Source organism: Sardina pilchardus, chromosome 5 (assembly GCF_963854185.1).
Source record: "Sardina pilchardus chromosome 5, fSarPil1.1, whole genome shotgun sequence".
NCBI classification, from domain to species: domain Eukaryota; kingdom Metazoa; phylum Chordata; class Actinopteri; order Clupeiformes; family Clupeidae; genus Sardina; species Sardina pilchardus.
In genome coordinates this window covers 35116154-35137964 of record NC_084998.1, presented here as the reverse complement: position 1 = coordinate 35137964, position 21811 = coordinate 35116154, and the positions used below count along the sequence as shown (strand labels likewise).

Here is a 21811-nt window from a genome sequence, read left to right as displayed (position 1 = left end):
AAAAGTGTATAATGTAACGGCAAGCTGGGCTAATCTATGATTACATGAAGTTAGCTAATGCTAGCGTGAACGTCTCCTTTTAGTACACCAGAAGCATACATAAACGCCTCGATATGGTAATGATTTTTACCGTTTCAAATTCATTTATTTTAATTTTGAAATAAACAACACGGTGAGGCGATAGAAAATGCCACATGTAGGTCGTTTGTTAACAGGAAATCGCGTTACCGGGACAACGTGACACTCACTCATGCACTCTATGAATACGGTCAAATACAATCTGGTTGTATCGGCTGGCATAACATGTCGGTAATAAATACAGTGCAACAAACTGCGCTTTGAACAGTAAAAAGGAATTTAAAAAAGCACAGTTCACCAAACATACCATTGCCATAATAACCATGAATTCAAGTTGACTTAACATTTGTCTCAAGTCTTACTAAGCAAAATGAATAACAAAGGTGTTTAATATGAAAACAATCATTTTATTCCTTGTTAATGACCTTCACATACAAAAAACAAAGATGGCCTGTTCAATTAATGCAAACAACTCTACTACAAGTTCAATGTGAAGGGTTTTGTCAAAAATGAGTGTTTACTCTGAAGTCAACCATCACATATTTTGCACACATTTTGCCATGACTAACTCAAAGTTATTATTAGGTACAAGAACAGCAGTGTGTTGACATCAATGTTTGGAATTATCTAAATGTACAACTGAAACTGACTGACGGAAGTCATTTGTGAAGGTCAACAATATCGACCTGTGATGCATATAGAGCAGCTTTGCCAGTTCAGATTTCTCTCTTTGTTGGGCCTATATATACAAATTGTAGGTTGTAATGAGAAAATATGATAAAATAATCATATTTCAACATGAGAGTCAAAATGTCCATCAGATACTGGAAATCAAAATCGTATAATGTACTCACTGGGTAGGATGCAAGGTATCTATGACGAGAGCATAGTAGCTGCAAAATAAAATTACCAGGATACCCTGCTTCCTCCACAAAAGTCCAAAAATGTGAACAGTCCGTTTCATGAGCTGAACAGAGTTTCTTTCCATAGCTTGCGAAGAAAAAAAGTAGGCCGTGCAGTATGGTGAACATCATGAATCCAACACAAGGAGGCATTCTGATTATTAAAAAGAGAGAGCACAGAAAACACACGTGTCAAGTAATGAGATTTAGAGAGTTTCTAAGTCAAATAATTACTTCCATGGACAAACGGATGGGAGGAGTAAGAGCAGTAACAAAGTAAAATTAAAGCTGCGAGCAGCAATGTGGGGGCCAAGCTTTGGAAATTTGGAAAGACAACCCCCCCTCCGCCCCTCCCCCTGTGACCACCATAGAGGAGTATTTCTGTGCTTTTGTCTGGGCTTGAGAGAGAGAGAGAGAGATGAAAGCGTTACTGAAAAATGAGCTGACTTTCTGTGATTATAGCGCCCCCATAGTGGTCAAAAGACATGACATGGGAGAGTGGGCGTGTGCAAATGGAACCCCCCCCCACGACCACCATAGAGGAGGGTGTGTGTGCTTGTGTCTGGGTTAGAGAGCGAGAGATATGAAAGCATTAATGAAAAATGAGCTGACTTCCTGTGATTATAGCGCCCCCCTAGTGGTCAAAAGACATGAAATGGGAGAGTGGGCGTGTGCAAATGGAACCCCCCCCCCACGACCACCATAGAGGAGGGTGTGTGTGCTTGTGTCTGGGTTTGAGAGAGAGAGAGATGAAAGCATTAATGAAAAATGAGCTGACTTCCTGTGATTATAGCGCCCCCCTAGTGGTCAAAAGACATGACATGGGAGAGTGGGTGTGTGCAAATGGAACCCCCCCCCCCCCCTCGACCACCATAGAGGAGGGTGTGTGTGCTTGTGTCTGGGTTTGAGACAGAGAGAGAGTGGATGTGAAGAAAATAGGCAAAATTAATTTCTATTTTTTTTGTTTTTGTGTGTGTGTCCTTGGGATGTGTTCCTAAGTCCACTTACCAAGTTTGGTGTCGATAGGTGAAAGTGTTGTTTATTATAACGCCCCTAGTGTTCAAACGTCACCAAATTTAGTGTATGTCCTCCGGATGTGCTCACAAGTCCACGTACCAAGTTTGGTGTTGATACGAGAAAGTTTTGCTAATTATAGCGCCCCTAGTGGTCAGAGTGCACCAAATGTATTGTACGTCCTCAGGGTGGGGTCCCAAGTCCATATACCAAGTTTGGTTTCGATACGTGTAAGCATCGCTGAGATATGAGCCTACTTCCTGTTACTATAGCGCCCCCACAGTTGTCAATGGGCACCAAAGTTGTTGAGGCTTCTCTTAATTGGGTTCTGAGCCCATGTTCTAAGTTTGGTCTTGATACGTGAAAGCCTTGCAGAGATATAGGTTCACTTCCTGTGTGGCGGCTTCGCCGCCAAATTGGATTGGCTGTTACAGGCGAGCACTTCCGTCAATTGTTCCATAAAGCAATGCAATGATAAGTCATGGTCTGAAGATGGTCTGTGCAAATTTTGGTGAGAATCGGATGAAATCTCCGACCTGTGAAACTTTTTGAAAGTTTTGATCTTGGTCTGTTGGTGGCGCTACAGAGTTTGTGGAAAAATCTTGTTAATTGGTGGGTGGGGCTATGCCTTTTGCGTTAATACACTGAACAAGTTTCAGCTTGATAGGTCTAAGCATTTGAGAGTTATTTGCAGTAATGTTGTTGAGAAATTGATGAATTTTGACCTGTTGGTGGCGCTGGAGTTTTGGGCTCTGGGGTCTGAAAATTGAGGTATGTGGTCATTGGCTTAGGGAGAATAAGTGTACCAAATATCCCAACTTTTTACTGTATGGTTCTTTGGTTACATAGAGAATAGGTTCACATGCTGTTTTTTGGTGCGTCACCAACTTTGATTGGCTGTGACAGGCAAACGCTTATGAATATTTATTAACAAAGTGATAAGTCTTGAGTGGCCTTGTCTGAAGGTCATGTGTGACAAGTTTGGTGAGAATCGGATGAAATCTCTGACCTGTGAAACTTTTTGAAAGTTTTGACCTTGGTCTATTGGTGGCGCTACAGCGTTTGTGGAAAAGTCTTGTTAATTGGTGGGTGGGGCTATACCTATTGCGTTAATGTACTGAGCAAGTTTCAGCTTGATAGGTCTAAGCATTTTAGAGTTATTTGCATTAATGTTGTTAAAAAATTGATGAATTTTGACCTGTTGGTGGCGCTGGAGTTTTGGGCTCTGGGGTCTGAAAATTGAGGTATGTGGTCATTGGCTTAGGGAGAATAAGTGTACCAAATATCCCAACTTTTTACTGTATGGTTCTTTGGTTACATAGAGAATAGGTTCACATGCTGTTTTTTGGTGCGTCACCAACTTTGATTGGCTGTGACAGGCAAACGCTTATGAATATTTATTAACAAAGTGATAAGTCTTGAGTGGCCTTGTCTGAAGGTCATGTGTGACAAGTTTGGTAAGAAATGGACAAAATGTGAGACCTGGGTAACTTTTAGAAAAATTCAGCCTGACCTGTTGGTGGCGCTGGAGTTTTGGGGTTTGTTGTCTGTAAATTTAATAGATTCGGGCAAATTTGAAGTTGAATGAGTGTGCCAAATTTCAGAACTCTGGAGTGTATGGTTGGCTGGGAAATGGGCAATGTGTAATAATAATAATAATTAAAGCTGCGAGCAGCAATGTGGGGGCCAAGCTTTGGAAATTTGGAAAGACAACCCCCACTCCCCCTCTCCCCCTGTGACCACCATAGAGGAGTATTTGTGTGCTTTTGTCTGGGCTTGAGAGAGAGAGAGAGAGAGAGATGAAAGCGTTACTGAAAAATGAGCTGACTTCCTGTGATTATAGCGCCCCCTTAGTGGTCAAAAGACATGACATGGGAGAGTGGGCGTGTGCAAATGGAACCCCCCCCCCCCACGACCACCATAGAGGAGGGTGTGCGTGCTTATGTCTGGGTTTGAGAGAGAGAGAGATGAAAGCATTAATGAAGAATGAGCTGACTTCCTGTGATTATAGCGCCCCCCTAGTGGTCAAAAGACATGACATGGGAGAGTGGGTGTGTGCGAATGGGAACCCCCCCCCCCACGACCACCATAGAGGAGGGTGTGTGTGCTTGTGTCTGGGTTTGAGAGAGAGAGATGAAAGCATTACTGAAAAATGAGCTGACTTCCTGTGATTATAGCACCCCCCCTAGTGGTCGAAAGAGATGACATGGGAGAGTGGGTGTGTGCGAATGGGAACCCCCCCCCCCACGACCACCATAGAGGAGGGTGTGTGTGCTTGTGTCTGGGTTTGAGAGAGAGAGATGAAAGCATTACTGAAAAATGAGCTGACTTCCTGTGATTATAGCACCCCCCCTAGTGGTCGAAAGAGATGACATGGGAGAGTGGGCGTGTGCAGATGGAACACCCCCCCCCCCCCCCCCACGACCACCATAGAGGAGGGTGTGTGTGCTTGTGTCTGGGTTTGAGACAGAGAGAGAGTAGATGTGAAGAAAATAGCCAAAATTAATTTCAATTTTTTTTGTGTGTGTGTGTCCTTGGGATGTGTTCCTAAGTCCACTTACCAAGTTTGGTTTCGATAGGTGAAAGTGTTGTTTATTATAGCGCCCCTAGTGTTCAAACGTCACCAAATTTAGTGTAGGTCCTCAGGATGTGCTCACAAGTCCACATACCAAGTTTGGTGTTGATACGAGAAAGTTTTGCTAATTATAGCGCCCCTAGTGTTCAAACGTCACCAAATTTATAGTAGGTCCTCAGGATGTGCCCACAAGTCCACGTACCAAGTTTGGTGTTGATCCGAGAAAGTTTTGCTAATTATAGCGCCCCTAGTGGTCAGAGTACGCCAAATGTATTGTGCGTCCTCAGGGTGGGGTCCCAAGTCCATATACCAAGTTTGGTTTTGATACTTGAAACCGTTGCTGAGATATGAGCCTACTTCCTGTTACTATAGCGCCCCCACAGTTGTCAAAGGGCACCAAAGTTATTGAGGCCTCTCTTAATTGGGTTCTGAGCCCATGTTCTAAGTTTGGTCTTGGTACATGAAAGCCTTGCTGAGATATAGGTTCACTTCCTGTGTGGCGGCTTCGCCGCCAATTTGGATTGGCTGTTAGAGGCGAGCACTTCCGTCAATTGTTCCACAAAGCAAGGCAATAAGAAAGCATGGTCTGAAGATGATGTGTGCAAATTTTGGTGAGAATCGGTTGAAATTTGAGACCTGGGAAACTTTTTGGAAGTTTTGACCTTGGTCTGTTGGTGGCGCTACAGCAATCATGGAAAAGTCTTGTTAATTGGTGGGTGGGGCCTTGACTTTTGCCTTAATACACTGAGCAAGTTTCAGCTTGATAGGTTCAAGCATAGCAGAGATATTTGCATTAATGTTGTTGCTTGGCTCCCAATAAACTCTTTGGGAGGGCTTTACCCACAATGCTCAGCTCCCACCGTCGCAGAGAAAACTGTGGCGAGAGTGGGCTATATATAGAGAATGAACCAGCAGGATGTTTAACAGTGAGTAAGTCCCTCTATCCCTTTCGAGGCTGTGGCATTGCTAAGTTTCACATGGCCTCCGGCTGAGGCACAGCAGCGGCAAATCCCAGGTGTCTTACCACCCGGTAGGTGGACAGACGTAGTGGTCATCCAGGAAGTCCATGGGAAAATGTGGGAAAGCTACCCCCCCCCCATAACCACCATAGAGGAAAGTGTGTGTGCTTGTGTCTGGGTTTGAGAGCGTGAGATGAAAGCATTAATGACAAATGAGCTAACTTCCGATGAAAGCATTAATGAAAAATGAGCTGAGTTACTGTGAATATAATGCCCCCCCTAGTGGTCAAAACACATGAAATGGAAGAGTAGGCGTGTGCAAATGGAACCCCTGCCCCCCACAACCACCATAGAGGAGAGTGTGTGTGCTTTTGTCTGGGTTTGGGACAGAGAGAGAGTGGATGTTAAGAAAATAGCCCAAATTAATTTCTAATTTTTTTTTTGTGTGTGTGTGTGTGTCCTTGGGATGTGTTCCCAAGTCTTGATACGTGAAAGCCTTGCTGAGATGTAGGTTCACTTCCTGTGTGGCGGCTTCGCAGCCAATTTGGATTGGCTGTTAGAGGCGAGCACTTCTGTCAATTGTTCCAAAAAGCAATGCAATAAGAAGGCATGGTCTGTAGATGGTGTGTGCAAATTTTGGTGAGAATCGGATGAAATTTGTGACCTGTGAAACTTTTTGAAAGTTCTGATCTTGGTCTGTTGGTGGCGCTACAGCGTTAAAGGAAAAGTCTTGTTAATTGGTGGGTGGGGCCATACCTTTTGCCTTAATACACTGAGCAAGTTTCAGCTTGATTGGTCTAAGCATTTTAGAGTTATTTGCATTAATGTTGTTGAAAAATTGATGAATTTTGACCTGTTGGTGGCGCTGCAGTTTTGGGCTCTGGGGTCTGAAAATTGGGGTAAGTGGTCATTGGCTCAGGGAGAATACGTGTACCAAATTTCCCAACTTTTTACTGTATGGTTCTTTGGTTACATAGAGATATAGGTTCACATGCTGTTTTTTGCTGCGTTTTAAACTTCGATTGGCTGTGACAGGCAAACGCTTTTGAATATTTATTAACAAAGTGATAAGTCTTGAGTGGCCTTGTCTGAAGGTCACGTGTGACAAGTTTGGTAAGAAATGGACAAAATTTGAGACCTGGGTAACTTTTAGAAAAATTCAGCCTGACCTGTTGGTGGCGCTGGAGTTTTGGGGTTTGTTGTCTGTAAATTTAATAGATTCGGGCAAATTTGAAGTTGAATGAGTGTGCCAAATTTCAGAACTCTGGAGTGTATGGTTGGCTGGGAAATGGGCAATGTGTAATAATAATAATAATTAAAGCTGCGAGCAGCAATGTGGGGGCCAAGCTTTGGAAATTTGGAAAGACAACCCCCCCTCCGCCCCTCCCCCTGTGACCACCATAGAGGAGTATTTGTGTGCTTTTGTCTGGGCTTGAGAGAGAGAGAGAGAGATGAAAGCGTTACTGAAAAATTAGCTGACTTTCTGTGATTATAGCGCCCCCCTAATGGTCAAAAGACATGACATGGGAGAGTGGGCGTGTGCAAATGGAACCCACCCCCACGACCACCATAGAGGAGGGTGTGCGTGCTTGTGTCTGGGTGAGAGAGCGAGAGAGATGAAAGCATTAATGAAAAATGAGCTGACTTCCTGTGATTCTAGCACCCACCTAGTGGTCAAAAGACATGAAATGGGAGAGTGGGCGTGTGCAAATGGAACCCCCCCCCCCACGACCACCATAGAGGAGGGTGTGTGTGCTTGTGTCTGGGTTTGAGAGAGAGAGAGATGAAAGCATTAATGAAAAATGAGCTGACTTCCTGTGATTATAGCGCCCCCCTAGTGGTCAAAAGACATGACATGGGAGAGTGGGCGTGTGCAAATGGAAACCCCCCCCCCTCGACCACCATAGAGGAGAGTGTGTGTGCTTGTGTCTGGGTTTGAGACAGAGAGAGAGTGGATGTGAAGAAAATAGGCAAAATTAATTTCTATTTTTTTTGTTTTTGTGTGTGTGTCCTTGGGATGTGTTCCTAAGTCCACTTACCAAGTTTGGTGTCGATAGGTGAAAGTGTTGTTTATTATAGCGCCCCTAGTGTTCAAACGTCACCAAATTTAGTGTAGGTCCTCCGGATGTGCTCACAAGTCCACATACCAAGTTTGGTGTTGATACGAGAAAGTTTTGCTAATTATAGCGCCCCTAGTGGTCAGAGTGCACCAAATGTATTGTACGTCCTCAGGGTGGGGTCCCAAGTCCATATACCAAGTTTGGTTTCGATACGTGTAAGCATCGCTGAGATATGAGCCTACTTCCTGTTACTATAGCGCCCCCACAGTTGTCAATGGGCACCAAAGTTGTTGAGGCTTCTCTTAATTGGGTTCTGAGCCCATGTTCTAAGTTTGGTCTTGATACGTGAAAGCCTTGCAGAGATATAGGTTCACTTCCTGTGTGGCGGCTTCGCCGCCAATTTGGATTGGCTGTTACAGACGAGCACTTCCGTCAATTGTTCCATAAAGCAATGCAATGATAAGTCATGGTCTGAAGATGGTCTGTGCAAATTTTGGTGAGAATCGGATGAAATCTCCGACCTGTGAAACTTTTTGAAAGTTTTGATCTTGGTCTGTTGGTGGCGCTACAGCGTTTGTGGAAAAATCTTGTTAATTGGTGGGTGGGGCTATGCCTTTTGCGTTAATACACTGAACAAGTTTCAGCTTGATAGGTCTAAGCATTTGAGAGTTATTTGCATTAATGTTGTTAAGAAATTGATGAATTTTGACCTGTTGGTGGCGCTAGAGGTTTGAGGTTAAGAGTCTGTAAATTGGGGAAAGTGGTAATTGGCCATAGAGGAATATGTGTGATAAATTTCAAAACTTTTCACTGTATGGTTCTATGGCTTCCATAGAGATGTAGGTTTAATGTCTGTGTGGCGGCTTCGCCGCCGATTTTGATTGGCTGTTAAGGGCAAATAATTTTGTCAATTCTTCCAGAAAGCAATCAGATTAGAAGGCATGGTCTGAAGATGGTGTGTGCAAATTTTAGTGAGAATCGGATGAAATCTCTGACCTGTGAAACTTTTTGAAAGTTTTGACCTTGGTCTATTGGTGGCGCTACAGCGTTTGTGGAAAAGTCTTGTTAATTGGTGGGTGGGGCTATACCTATTGCGTTAATGTACTGAGCAAGTTTCAGCTTGATAGGTCTAAGCATTTTAGAGTTATTTGCATTAATGTTGTTGAAAAATTGATGAATTTTGACCTGTTGGTGGCGCTGGAGTTTTGGGCTCTGGGGTCTGAAAATTGAGGTATGTGGTCATTGGCTTAGGGAGAATAAGTGTACCAAATATCCCAACTTTTTACTGTATGGTTCTTTGGTTACATAGAGAATAGGTTCACATGCTGTTTTTTGGTGCGTCACCAACTTTGATTGGCTGTGACAGGCAAACGCTTATGAATATTTATTAACAAAGTGATAAGTCTTGAGTGGCCTTGTCTGAAGGTCATGTGTGACAAGTTTGGTGAGAATCGGATGAAATCTCTGACCTGTGAAACTTTTTGAAAGTTTTGACCTTGGTCTATTGGTGGCGCTACAGCGTTTGTGGAAAAGTCTTGTTAATTGGTGGGTGGGGCTATACCTATTGCGTTAATGTACTGAGCAAGTTTCAGCTTGATAGGTCTAAGCATTTTAGAGTTATTTGTACTGAACAATGAGCTGACTTTCTGTGATTATAGCGCCCCCCTAGTGGTCAAAAGACATGACATGGGAGAGTGGGCGTGTGCAAATGGAACCCCCCCCCCCCCCCACGACCACCATAGAGGAGGGTGTGTGTGCTTGTGTCTGGGTTAGAGAGCGAGAGAGATGAAAGCATTAATGAAAAATGAGCTGACTTCCTGTGATTCTAGCACCCCCCTAGTGGTCAAAAGACATGAAATGGTAGAGTGGCCGTGTGCAAATGGAACCCCCCCCCCTACGACCACCATAGAGGAGGGTGTGTGTGCTTGTGTCTGGGTTTGAGAGAGAGAGAGATGAAAGCATTAATGAAAAATGAGCTGACTTCCTGTGATTATAGCGCCCCCCTAGTGGTCGCATGACATGACATGGGAGAGTGGGCGTGTGCAAATGGAACCCCCCCCCCACGACCACCATAGAGGAGTTTGGGACAGAGAGAGAGTGGATGTGAAGAAAATAGCCAAAATTATTTTCTAATTTTTTTTTTGGTGTGTGTGTGTCCTTGGGATGTGTTCCTAAGTCCACTTACCAAGTTTGGTTTTGATAGGTGAAAGTGTTGTTTATTATAGCGCCCCTAGTGGTCAAACGTCACCAAATTTAGTGTAGGTCCTTAGGATGTGCTCACAAGTCCATGTACCAAGTTTGGTGTTGATACGAGAAAGTTTTGCTAATTATAGCGCCCCTAGTGGTCAGAGTACACCAAATGTATTGTGCGTCCTCAGGGTGGGGTCCCAAGTCCATATACCAAGTTTGGTTTCGATACGTGAAAGCATTGATGAGATATGAGCCTACTTCCTGTTACTATAGCGCCCCCACAGTTGTCAAAGGGCACCAAAGTTGTTGAGGCTTCCCTTAATTGGGTTCTGAACCCATGTTCTAAGTTTGGTCTTGATACGTGAAAGCCTTGCAGAGATATAGGTTCACTTCCTGTGTGGCGGCTTCGCCGCCAAATTGGATTGGCTGTTACAGGCGAGCACTTCCGTCAATTGTTCCATAAAGCAATGCAATGATAAGTCATGGTCTGAAGATGGTCTGTGCAAATTTTGGTGAGAATCGGATGAAATCTCCGACCTGTGAAACTTTTTGAAAGTTTTGATCTTGGTCTGTTGGTGGCGCTACAGAGTTTGTGGAAAAATCTTGTTAATTGGTGGGTGGGGCTATGCCTTTTGCCTTAATACACTGAACAAGTTTCAGCTTGATAGGTCTAAGCATTTGAGAGTTATTTGCATTAATGTTGTTGAGAAATTGATGAATTTTGACCTGTTGGTGGCGCTGGAGTTTTGGGCTCTGGGGTCTGAAAATTGAGGTATGTGGTCATTGGCTTAGGGAGAATAAGTGTACCAAATATCCCAACTTTTTACTGTATGGTTCTTTGGTTACATAGAGAATAGGTTCACATGCTGTTTTTTGGTGCGTCACCAACTTTGATTGGCTGTGACAGGCAAACGCTTATGAATATTTATTAACAAAGTGATAAGTCTTGAGTGGCCTTGTCTGAAGGTCATGTGTGACAAGTTTGGTGAGAATCGGATGAAATCTCTGACCTGTGAAACTTTTTGAAAGTTTTGACCTTGGTCTATTGGTGGCGCTACAGCGTTTGTGGAAAAGTCTTGTTAATTGGTGGGTGGGGCTATACCTATTGCGTTAATGTACTGAGCAAGTTTCAGCTTGATAGGTCTAAGCATTTTAGAGTTATTTGCATTAATGTTGTTGAAAAATTGATGAATTTTGACCTGTTGGTGGCGCTGGAGTTTTGGGCTCTGGGGTCTGAAAATTGAGGTATGTGGTCATTGGCTTAGGGAGAATAAGTGTACCAAATATCCCAACTTTTTACTGTATGGTTCTTTGGTTACATAGAGAATAGGTTCACATGCTGTTTTTTGGTGCGTCACCAACTTTGATTGGCTGTGACAGGCAAACGCTTATGAATATTTATTAACAAAGTGATAAGTCTTGAGTGGCCTTGTCTGAAGGTCATGTGTGACAAGTTTGGTAAGAAATGGACAAAATGTGAGACCTGGGTAACTTTTAGAAAAATTCAGCCTGACCTGTTGGTGGCGCTGGAGTTTTGGGGTTTGTTGTCTGTAAATTTAATAGATTCGGGCAAATTTGAAGTTGAATGAGTGTGCCAAATTTCAGAACTCTGGAGTGTATGGTTGGCTGGGAAATGGGCAATGTGTAATAATAATAATAATAATTAAAGCTGCGAGCAGCAATGTGGGGGCCAAGCTTTGGAAATTTGGAAAGACAACCCCCACTCCCCCTCTCCCCCTGTGACCACCATAGAGGAGTATTTGTGTGCTTTTGTCTGGGCTTGAGAGAGAGAGAGAGAGATGAAAGCGTTACTGAAAAATGAGCTGACTTCCTGTGATTATAGCGCCCCCTTAGTGGTCAAAAGACATGACATGGGAGAGTGGGCGTGTGCAAATGGAACCCCCCCCCCACGACCACCATAGAGGAGGGTGTGCGTGCTTATATCTGGGTTTGAGAGAGAGAGAGATGAAAGCATTAATGAAGAATGAGCTGACTTCCTGTGATTATAGCGCCCCCCTAGTGGTCAAAAGACATGACATGGGAGAGTGGGTGTGTGCGAATGGGAACCCCCCCCCCCCCACGACCACCATAGAGGAGGGTGTGTGTGCTTGTGTCTGGGTTTGAGAGAGAGAGATGAAAGCATTACTGAAAAATGAGCTGACTTCCTGTGATTATAGCACCCCCCCTAGTGGTCGAAAGAGATGACATGGGAGAGTGGGCGTGTGCAGATGGAACACCCCCCCCCCCCCCCACGACCACCATAGAGGAGGGTGTGTGTGCTTGTGTCTGGGTTTGAGACAGAGAGAGAGTAGATGTGAAGAAAATAGCCAAAATTAATTTCAATTTTTTTTGTGTGTGTGTGTCCTTGGGATGTGTTCCTAAGTCCACTTACCAAGTTTGGTTTCGATAGGTGAAAGTGTTGTTTATTATAGCGCCCCTAGTGTTCAAACGTCACCAAATTTAGTGTAGGTCCTCAGGATGTGCTCACAAGTCCACATACCAAGTTTGGTGTTGATACGAGAAAGTTTTGCTAATTATAGCGCCCCTAGTGTTCAAACGTCACCAAATTTATAGTAGGTCCTCAGGATGTGCCCACAAGTCCACGTACCAAGTTTGGTGTTGATCCGAGAAAGTTTTGCTAATTATAGCGCCCCTAGTGGTCAGAGTACGCCAAATGTATTGTGCGTCCTCAGGGTGGGGTCCCAAGTCCATATACCAAGTTTGGTTTTGATACTTGAAACCGTTGCTGAGATATGAGCCTACTTCCTGTTACTATAGCGCCCCCACAGTTGTCAAAGGGCACCAAAGTTATTGAGGCCTCTCTTAATTGGGTTCTGAGCCCATGTTCTAAGTTTGGTCTTGGTACATGAAAGCCTTGCTGAGATATAGGTTCACTTCCTGTGTGGCGGCTTCGCCGCCAATTTGGATTGGCTGTTAGAGGCGAGCACTTCCGTCAATTGTTCCACAAAGCAAGGCAATAAGAAAGCATGGTCTGAAGATGATGTGTGCAAATTTTGGTGAGAATCGGTTGAAATTTGAGACCTGGGAAACTTTTTGGAAGTTTTGACCTTGGTCTGTTGGTGGCGCTACAGCAATCATGGAAAAGTCTTGTTAATTGGTGGGTGGGGCCTTGACTTTTGCCTTAATACACTGAGCAAGTTTCAGCTTGATAGGTTCAAGCATAGCAGAGATATTTGCATTAATGTTGTTGCTTGGCTCCCAATAAACTCTTTGGGAGGGCTTTACCCACAATGCTCAGCTCCCACCGTCGCAGAGAAAACTGTGGCGAGAGTGGGCTATATATAGAGAATGAACCAGCAGGATGTTTAACAGTGAGTAAGTCCCTCTATCCCTTTCGAGGCTGTGGCATTGCTAAGATTCACATGGCCTCCGGCTGAGGCACAGCAGCGGAAAATCCCAGGTGTCTTACCACCCGGTAGGTGGACAGACGTAGTGGTCATCCAGGAAGTCCATGGGAAAATGTGGGAAAGCTACCCCCCCCCATAACCACCATAGAGGAAAGTGTGTGTGCTTGTGTCTGGGTTTGGGAGCTTGAGATGAAAGCATTAATGACAAATGAGCTAACTTCCGATGAAAGCATTAATGAAAAATGAGCTGAGTTACTGTGAATATAATGCCCCCCCTAGTGGTCAAAACACATGAAATGGAAGAGTAGGCCGGTGCAAATGGAACCCCTGCCCCCCACAACCACCATAGAGGAGAGTGTGTGTGCTTTTGTCTGGGTTTGGGACAGAGAGAGAGTGGATGTTAAGAAAATAGCCCAAATTAATTTCTAATTTTTTTTTTTTGTGTGTGTGTGTGTCCTTGGGATGTGTTCCCAAGTCTTGATACGTGAAAGCCTTGCTGAGATGTAGGTTCACTTCCTGTGTGGCGGCTTCGCAGCCAATTTGGATTGGCTGTTAGAGGCGAGCACTTCTGTCAATTGTTCCAAAAAGCAATGCAATAAGAAGGCATGGTCTGTAGATGGTGTGTGCAAATTTTGGTGAGAATCGGATGAAATTTGTGACCTGTGAAACTTTTTGAAAGTTCTGATCTTGGTCTGTTGGTGGCGCTACAGCGTTTGTTGAAAAGTCTTGTTAATTGGTGGGTGGGGCTATACCTTTTGCGTTAATACACTGAGCAAGTTTCAGCTTGATAAGTCTAAGCATTTTAGAGTTATTTGCATTAATGTTGTTGAGAAATTGATGAATTTTGACCTGTTGGTGGCGCTACAGGTTTGAGGTTAAGAGTCTGTATATTGGGGAAAGTGGTCATTGGCCATAGAGGAATATGTATGTTGAATTTCAAAACGTTTAACTGTATGGTTCTATGGCTTCCATAGAGATTTAAGTTTAATGTCTGTGTGGCGGCTTCGCCGCCGATTTTGATTGGCTGTTAAGGGCAAATAATTTTGTCAATTCTTCCAAAAAGCAATGCAATAAGAAGGCATGGTCTGAAGATAGTGTGTGCAAATTTTGGTGAGAATCGGATGAAACTTGTGACCTGTGAAACTTTTTGAAAGTTCTGATCTTGGTCTGTTGGTGGCGCTACAGCGTTAAAGGAAAAGTCTTGTTAATTGGTGGGTGGGGCCATATCTTTTGCCTTAATACACTGAGCAAGTTTCAGCTTGATTGGTCTAAGCATTTTAGAGTTATTAGCATTAATGTTGTTGAAAAATTGATGAATTTTGACCTGTTGGTGGCGCTGCAGTTTTGGGCTCTGGGGTCTGAAAATTGGGGTAAGTGGTCATTGGCTCAGGGAGAATACGTGTACCAAATTTCCCAACTTTTTACTGTATGGTTCTGACAAGTTTGGTAAGAAATGGACAAAATTTGAGACCTGGGTAACTTTTATAAAAATTCAGCCTGACCTGTTGGTGGCGCTGGAGTTTTGGGGTTTGTTGTCTGTAAATTTAATAGATTCGGGCAAATTTGAAGTTGAATGAGTGTGCCAAATTTCAGAACTCTGGAGTGTATGGTTGGCTGGGAAATGGGCAATGTGTAATAATAATAATAATAATAATAATAATAATAATTAAAGCTGCGAGCAGCAATGTGGGGGCCAAGCTTTGGAAATTTGGAAAGACAACCCCCCCTCCGCCCCTCCCCCTGTGACCACCATAGAGGAGTATTTGTGTGCTTTTGTCTGGGCTTGAGAGAGAGAGAGAGAGATGAAAGCGTTACTGAAAAATTAGCTGACTTTCTGTGATTATAGCGCCCCCCTAATGGTCAAAAGACATGACATGGGAGAGTGGGCGTGTGCAAATGGAACCCACCCCCACGACCACCATAGAGGAGGGTGTGCATGCTTGTGTCTGGGTGAGAGAGCGAGAGAGATGAAAGCATTAATGAAAAATGAGCTGACTTCCTGTGATTCTAGCACCCACCTAGTGGTCAAAAGACATGAAATGGGAGAGTGGGCGTGTGCAAATGGAACCCCCCCCCCCCCCACGACCACCATAGAGGAGGGTGTGTGTGCTTGTGTCTGGGTTTGAGAGAGAGAGAGATGAAAGCATTAATGAAAAATGAGCTGACTTCCTGTGATTATAGCGCCCCCCTAGTGGTCAAAAGACATGACATGGGAGAATGGGCGTGTGCAAATGGAACCCCCCCCCCCCTCGACCACCATAGAGGAGAGTGTGTGTGCTTGTGTCTGGGTTTGAGACAGAGAGAGAGTGGATGTGAAGAAAATAGGCAAAATTAATTTCTATTTTTTTTGTTTTTGTGTGTGTGTCCTTGGGATGTGTTCCTAAGTCCACTTACCAAGTTTGGTGTCGATAGGTGAAAGTGTTGTTTATTATAGCGCCCCTAGTGTTCAAACGTCACCAAATTTAGTGTAGGTCCTCCGGATGTGCTCACAAGTCCACATACCAAGTTTGGTGTTGATACGAGAAAGTTTTGCTAATTATAGCGCCCCTAGTGGTCAGAGTGCACCAAATGTATTGTACGTCCTCAGGGTGGGGTCCCAAGTCCATATACCAAGTTTGGTTTCGATACGTGTAAGCATCGCTGAGATATGAGCCTACTTCCTGTTACTATAGCGCCCCCACAGTTGTCAATGGGCACCAAAGTTGTTGAGGCTTCTCTTAATTGGGTTCTGAGCCCATGTTCTAAGTTTGGTCTTGATACGTGAAAGCCTTGCAGAGATATAGGTTCACTTCCTGTGTGGCGGCTTCGCCGCCAATTTGGATTGGCTGTTACAGACAAGCACTTCCGTCAATTGTTCCATAAAGCAATGCAATGATAAGTCATGGTCTGAAGATGGTCTGTGCAAATTTTGGTGAGAATCGGATGAAATCTCTGACCTGTGAAACTTTTTGAAAGTTTTGACCTTGGTCTATTGGTGGCGCTACAGCGTTTGTGAAAAAGTCTTGTTAATTGGTGGGTGGGGCTATACCTATTGCGTTAATGTACTGAGCAAGTTTCAGCTTGATAGGTCTAAGCATTTTAGAGTTATTTGCATTAATGTTGTTGAAAAATTGATGAATTTTGACCTGTTGGTGGCGCTGGAGTTTTGGGCTCTGGGGTCTGAAAATTGAGGTATGTGGTCATTGGCTTAGGGAGAATAAGTGTACCAAATATCCCAACTTTTTACTGTATGGTTCTTTGGTTACATAGAGAATAGGTTCACATGCTGTTTTTTGGTGCGTCACCAACTTTGATTGGCTGTGACAGGCAAACGCTTATGAATATTTATTAACAAAGTGATAAGTCTTGAGTGGCCTTGTCTGAAGGTCATGTGTGACAAGTTTGGTGAGAATCGGATGAAATCTCTGACCTGTGAAACTTTTTGAAAGTTTTGACCTTGGTCTATTGGTGGCGCTACAGCGTTTGTGGAAAAGTCTTGTTAATTGGTGGGTGGGGCTATACCTATTGCGTTAATGTACTGAGCAAGTTTCAGCTTGATAGGTCTACGCATTTTAGAGTTATTTGCATTAATGTTGTTGAAAAATTGATGAATTTTGACCTGTTGGTGGCGCTGGAGTTTTGGGCTCTGGGGTCTGAAAATTGAGGTATGTGGTCATTGGCTTAGGGAGAATAAGTGTACCAAAAAATCCCAACTTTTTACTGTATGGTTCTTTGGTTACATAGATAATAGGTTCACATGCTGTTTTTTGGTGCGTCACCAACTTTGATTGGCTGTGACAGGCAAACGCTTTTGAATATTAATTAACAAACTGATAAGTCTTGAGTGGCCTTTTGTGAAGGTCATGTGTGACAAGTTTGGTAAGAAATGGACAAAATTTGAGACCTGGGTAACTTTTAGAAAAATTCAGCCTGACCTGTTGGTGGCGCTGGAGTTTTGGGGTTTGTTGTCTGTAAATTTAATAGATTCGGGCAAATTTGAAGTTGAATGAGTGTGCCAAATTTCAGAACTCTGGAGTGTATGGTTGGCTGGGAAATGGGCAATGTGTAATAATAATAATAATAAGAATACGTACAATCACTATGGGTTGCCTCGCAGCTTCGCTGCTTGGCCCCCAATTAAAGCTGCGAGCAGCAATGTGGGGGCCAAGCTTTGGAAATTTGGAAAGACAACCCCCCCTCCGCCCCTCCCCCTGTGACCACCATAGAGGAGTATTTGTGTGCTTTTGTCTGGGCTTGAGAGAGAGAGAGAGAGATGAAAGCGTTACTGAAAAATGAGCTGACTTTCTGTGATTATAGCGCCCCCATAGTGGTCAAAAGACATGACATGGGAGAGTGGGCGTGTGCAAATGGAACCCCCCCCCACGACCACCATAGAGGAGGGTGTGTGTGCTTGTGTCTGGGTTAGAGAGCGAGAGATATGAAAGCATTAATGAAAAATGAGCTGACTTCCTGTGATTCTAGCACCCCCCTAGTGGTCAAAAGACATGAAATGGGAGAGTGGCCGTGTGCAAATGGAACCCCCCCCCCCCCTACGACCACCATAGAGGAGGGTGTGTGTGCTTGTGTCTGGGTTAGAGAGCGAGAGAGATGAAAGCATTAATGAAAAATGAGCTGACTTCCTGTGATTATAGCACCCCCCTAGTGGTCAAAAGACATGAAATGGGAGAGTGGGCGCGTGCAAATGGAACCCCCCCCCCCACGACCACCATAGAGGAGGGTGTGTGTGCTTGTGTCTGGGTTTGAGAGAGAGAGAGATGAAAGCATTAATGAAAAATAAGCTGACTTCCTGTGATTATAGCGCCCCCCTAGTGGTCAAAAGACATGACATGGGAGAGTGGGCGTGTGCAAATGGAACCCCCCCCCCCCTCGACCACCATAGAGGAGGGTGTGTGTACTTGTGTCTGGGTTTGAGACAGAGAGAGAGAGTGGATGTGAAGAAAATAGGCTAAATTAATTTCTATTTTTTTTGTTTTTGTGTGTGTGTCCTTGGGATGTGTTCCTAAGTCCACTTACCAAGTTTGTTGTCGATAGGTGAAAGTGTTGTTTATTATAGCGCCCCTAGTGTTCAAACGTCACCAAATTTAGTGTAGGTCCTTCGGATGTGCTCACAAGTCCACGTACCAAGTTTGGTGTTGATACGAGAAAGTTTTACTAATTATAGCGCCCCTAGTGGTCAGAGTGCACCAAATGTATTGTACGTCCTCAGGGTGGGGTCCCAAGTCCATATACCAAGTTTGGTTTCGATACGTGTAAGCATCGCTGAGATATGAGCCTACTTCCTGTTACTATAGCGCCCCCACAGTTGTCAATGGGCACCAAAGTTGTTGAGGCTTCTCTTAATTGGGTTCTGAGCCCATGTTCTAAGTTTGGTCTTGATACGTGAAAGCCTTGCAGAGATATAGGTTCACTTCCTGTGTGGCGGCTTCGCCGCCAAATTGGATTGGCTGTTACAGGCGAGCACTTCCGTCAATTGTTTTATAAAGCAATGCAATGATAAGTCATGGTCTGAAGATTGTCTGTGCAAATTTTGGTGAGAATCGGATGAAATCTCTGACCTGTGAAACTTTTTGAAAGTTTTGATCTTGGTCTGTTGGTGGCGCTACAGTGTTTGTGGAAAAATCTTGTTAATTGGTGGGTGGGGCTATACCTATTGCGTTAATGTACTGAGCAAGTTTCAGCTTGATAGGTCTAAGCATTTTAGAGTTATTTGCATTATTTGAATTTTGAAATTTGAATTTTGACCTGTTGGTGGCGCTGGAGTTTTGGGCTCTGGGGTCTGAAAATTGAGGTATGTGGTCATTGGCTTAGGGAGAATAAGTGTACCAAATATCCCAACTTTTTACTGTATGGTTCTTTGGTTACATAGAGAATAGGTTCACATGCTGTTTTTTGGTGCGTCACCAACTTTGATTGGCTGTGACAGGCAAACGCTTATGAATATTTATTAACAAAGTGATAAGTCTTGAGTGGCCTTGTCTGAAGGTCATGTGTGACAAGTTTGGTGAGAATCGGATGAAATCTCTGACCTGTGAAACTTTTTGAAAGTTTTGACCTTGGTCTATTGGTGGCGCTACAGCGTTTGTGGAAAAGTCTTGTTAATTGGTGGGTGGGGCTATACCTATTGCGTTAATGTACTGAGCAAGTTTCAGCTTGATAGGTCTAAGCATTTTAGAGTTATTTGCATTAATGTTGTTGAAAAATTGATGAATTTTGACCTGTTGGTGGCGCTGGAGTTTTGGGCTCTGGGGTCTGAAAATTGAGGTATGTGGTCATTGGCTTAGGGAGAATAAGTGTACCAAATATCCCAACTTTTTACTGTATGGTTCTTTGGTTACATAGAGAATAGGTTCACATGCTGTTTTTTGGTGCGTCACCAACTTTGATTGGCTGTGACAGGCAAACGCTTATGAATATTTATTAACAAAGTGATAAGTCTTGAGTGGCCTTGTCTGAAGGTCATGTGTGACAAGTTTGGTAAGAAATGGACAAAATGTGAGACCTGGGTAACTTTTAGAAAAATTCAGCCTGACCTGTTGGTGGCGCTGGAGTTTTGGGGTTTGTTGTCTGTAAATTTAATAGATTCGGGCAAATTTGAAGTTGAATGAGTGTGCCAAATTTCAGAACTCTGGAGTGTATGGTTGGCTGGGAAATGGGCAATGTGTAATAATAATAATAATAATAATAATAAGAATACGTACAATCACTATGGGTTGCCTCGCAGCTTCGCTGCTTGGCCCCCAATAAGAATACGTACAATCACTATGGGTTGCCTCGCAGCTTCGCTGCTTGGCCCCCAATAATAATAAGAATACGTACAATCACTATGGGTTGCCTCGCAGCTTCGCTGCTTGGCCCCCAATAAAAAGGAAAAGTACTCGGGCAGAGATGTCTTTCAAAAAAAAAAAAAAAAAAAAGGAATGAGCTAGAAAGAATAAAGTTTGATTAAGTTGTGCAACAAATGAAGGGATACTTACCACAGTTTGCAGAATACCGGAGAAGGTTGAGAACGGAGTGTAGTGGACATCAGGAAGTCAGGCTTATAGGACATCTGAACATCTGCACAAGGAAAAAGAAGAGGGAACACTTTTGGCATACATGTGGAGTTTCAAATAGAGAGAGGGAGAAAGATATCGCTGTGGCAGACCTAGGATGATGAGGTGAGGTGATATGTAGAAGTTATATAACAAAAAGATAGAAACAAGAATTTGGGGATACTTACCACAGTTTGCAAAAGACTGGAGAAGATTGAGAACAGAGTGTAGTGGACATCAGGAAGTCAGGCTTATGGGAATGCAAAGGCTTGGTGCCTTTGTTGAGAGCCAGGACATCTGCATAAGGAGAAAGAAGAGGGGACACTTTAGGCATATATTTGGAGTTTCAAATGGAGAGATGGAGAGATGGAGAGGAGGGGGGGGGGATAGCTGTGGCATACCTAGGATGATGAAGTGAGCTAAAGCTATGCAACAAAAAGATAGAAACAATAATTTGGGGATACAGTGGTGACAGAAGACCACTGTTAATGAGACCGGTCATGAGACATGACATTATATGGATATTTAAGACGACCACAATCTACCAAAATGAGAATTGTTAGGTTTGAGCAGCAAAACCCATACGGAAAAGATATAGAAAAACTTATATGCCAGCAATGTGTTTTATATACAAAACGTTTATGATTTACTCTTAATCTATCAGGTTTTTATATGCCAGTGAAACCTTTATAAGATCCTTGCTAAATCTGTGTAACCTGAAACATATAAAACATTGTAACCTGTAAGGACTGTATGACGTTGTATGAGGAAAACGAGAAAGGGGCCACTTTCAAGAGTAAATCATACAAGTTTTGTATATAAAACACATTGCTGGCATATAAGTTTTTTCTATATTTTCCATGAGAAGAGCTGACTGACGAGCCCACCACGACCCACTAGGATTGCATTGCTAGCAGTGAAAAATGATTGCCTAAGTTTTAGAAGTTTGGCCAGCAAAAGCGCTGGCTGACGAGTAAATGGTTTGAAATTGTTTGAAAGGCAATATTTGATGATGGTTTTCTGATTAGTCAGTGAAACAGTGGGTCACATCTACGACCAGAGTCGCCAACGCATATGCAGATCATTCTTTTACGTGTGTCGGTAATATTCATAGCTCTCTCGCTACCGAGCTCAGCGGACCAACGGTCCCAGGTGTCGAGAACTTCCTTCGGTAGCAGCTAGCAGCTAAAGCTGGGTCACGGCAAGGGCTGGAGCTCTGCAAGCTAAGAAGCTAACGGTTAGCAGTTAGTTCTGGTGCTCCAATCTTCAAAATGGATGTAGCTGCTACCTGCTAATGGTAACCAACCAACCAACACTAGACTAACCATCCACGTATCGATAACAATTTAACCGTGAATCAATATCAACCTTTCCAACTTCAAGTCTAAAAACGAATATTAACATAATAGCTAATCTAACTCACTAGCATAGCAGCTAATGATGTTAGCACTAACGAACAACAAATTCAGTTCTTTCACCAACACGGTCGAACTACATCTTGTAATAACCCATTTAACAACTTTTTCTAGTTTAGTTTCTCAATAGTGACCGATAAAAAAATGAGAAATGTCGAACTTACCTTTACAAATGTTAAGCTGATACTTCTATTTCTTCTTCTCTAACGTTTGCAGTGC

General features: G+C 43.5%; 1 long non-coding RNA gene across 1 annotated transcript; it reads right to left on the bottom strand.

Moving 5' to 3' along the window:
- Positions 1-216: 216 nt before the first annotated feature.
- LOC134079681 (uncharacterized) lies at positions 217-20835 on the bottom strand. The gene is made up of 3 exons (XR_009939112.1): positions 20366-20835; positions 20121-20202; positions 217-1134 (listed from the first exon to the last, which is right to left on the bottom strand). It is a non-coding gene; the product is annotated as an uncharacterized LOC134079681 (long non-coding RNA).
- Positions 20836-21811: the final 976 nt, after the last annotated feature.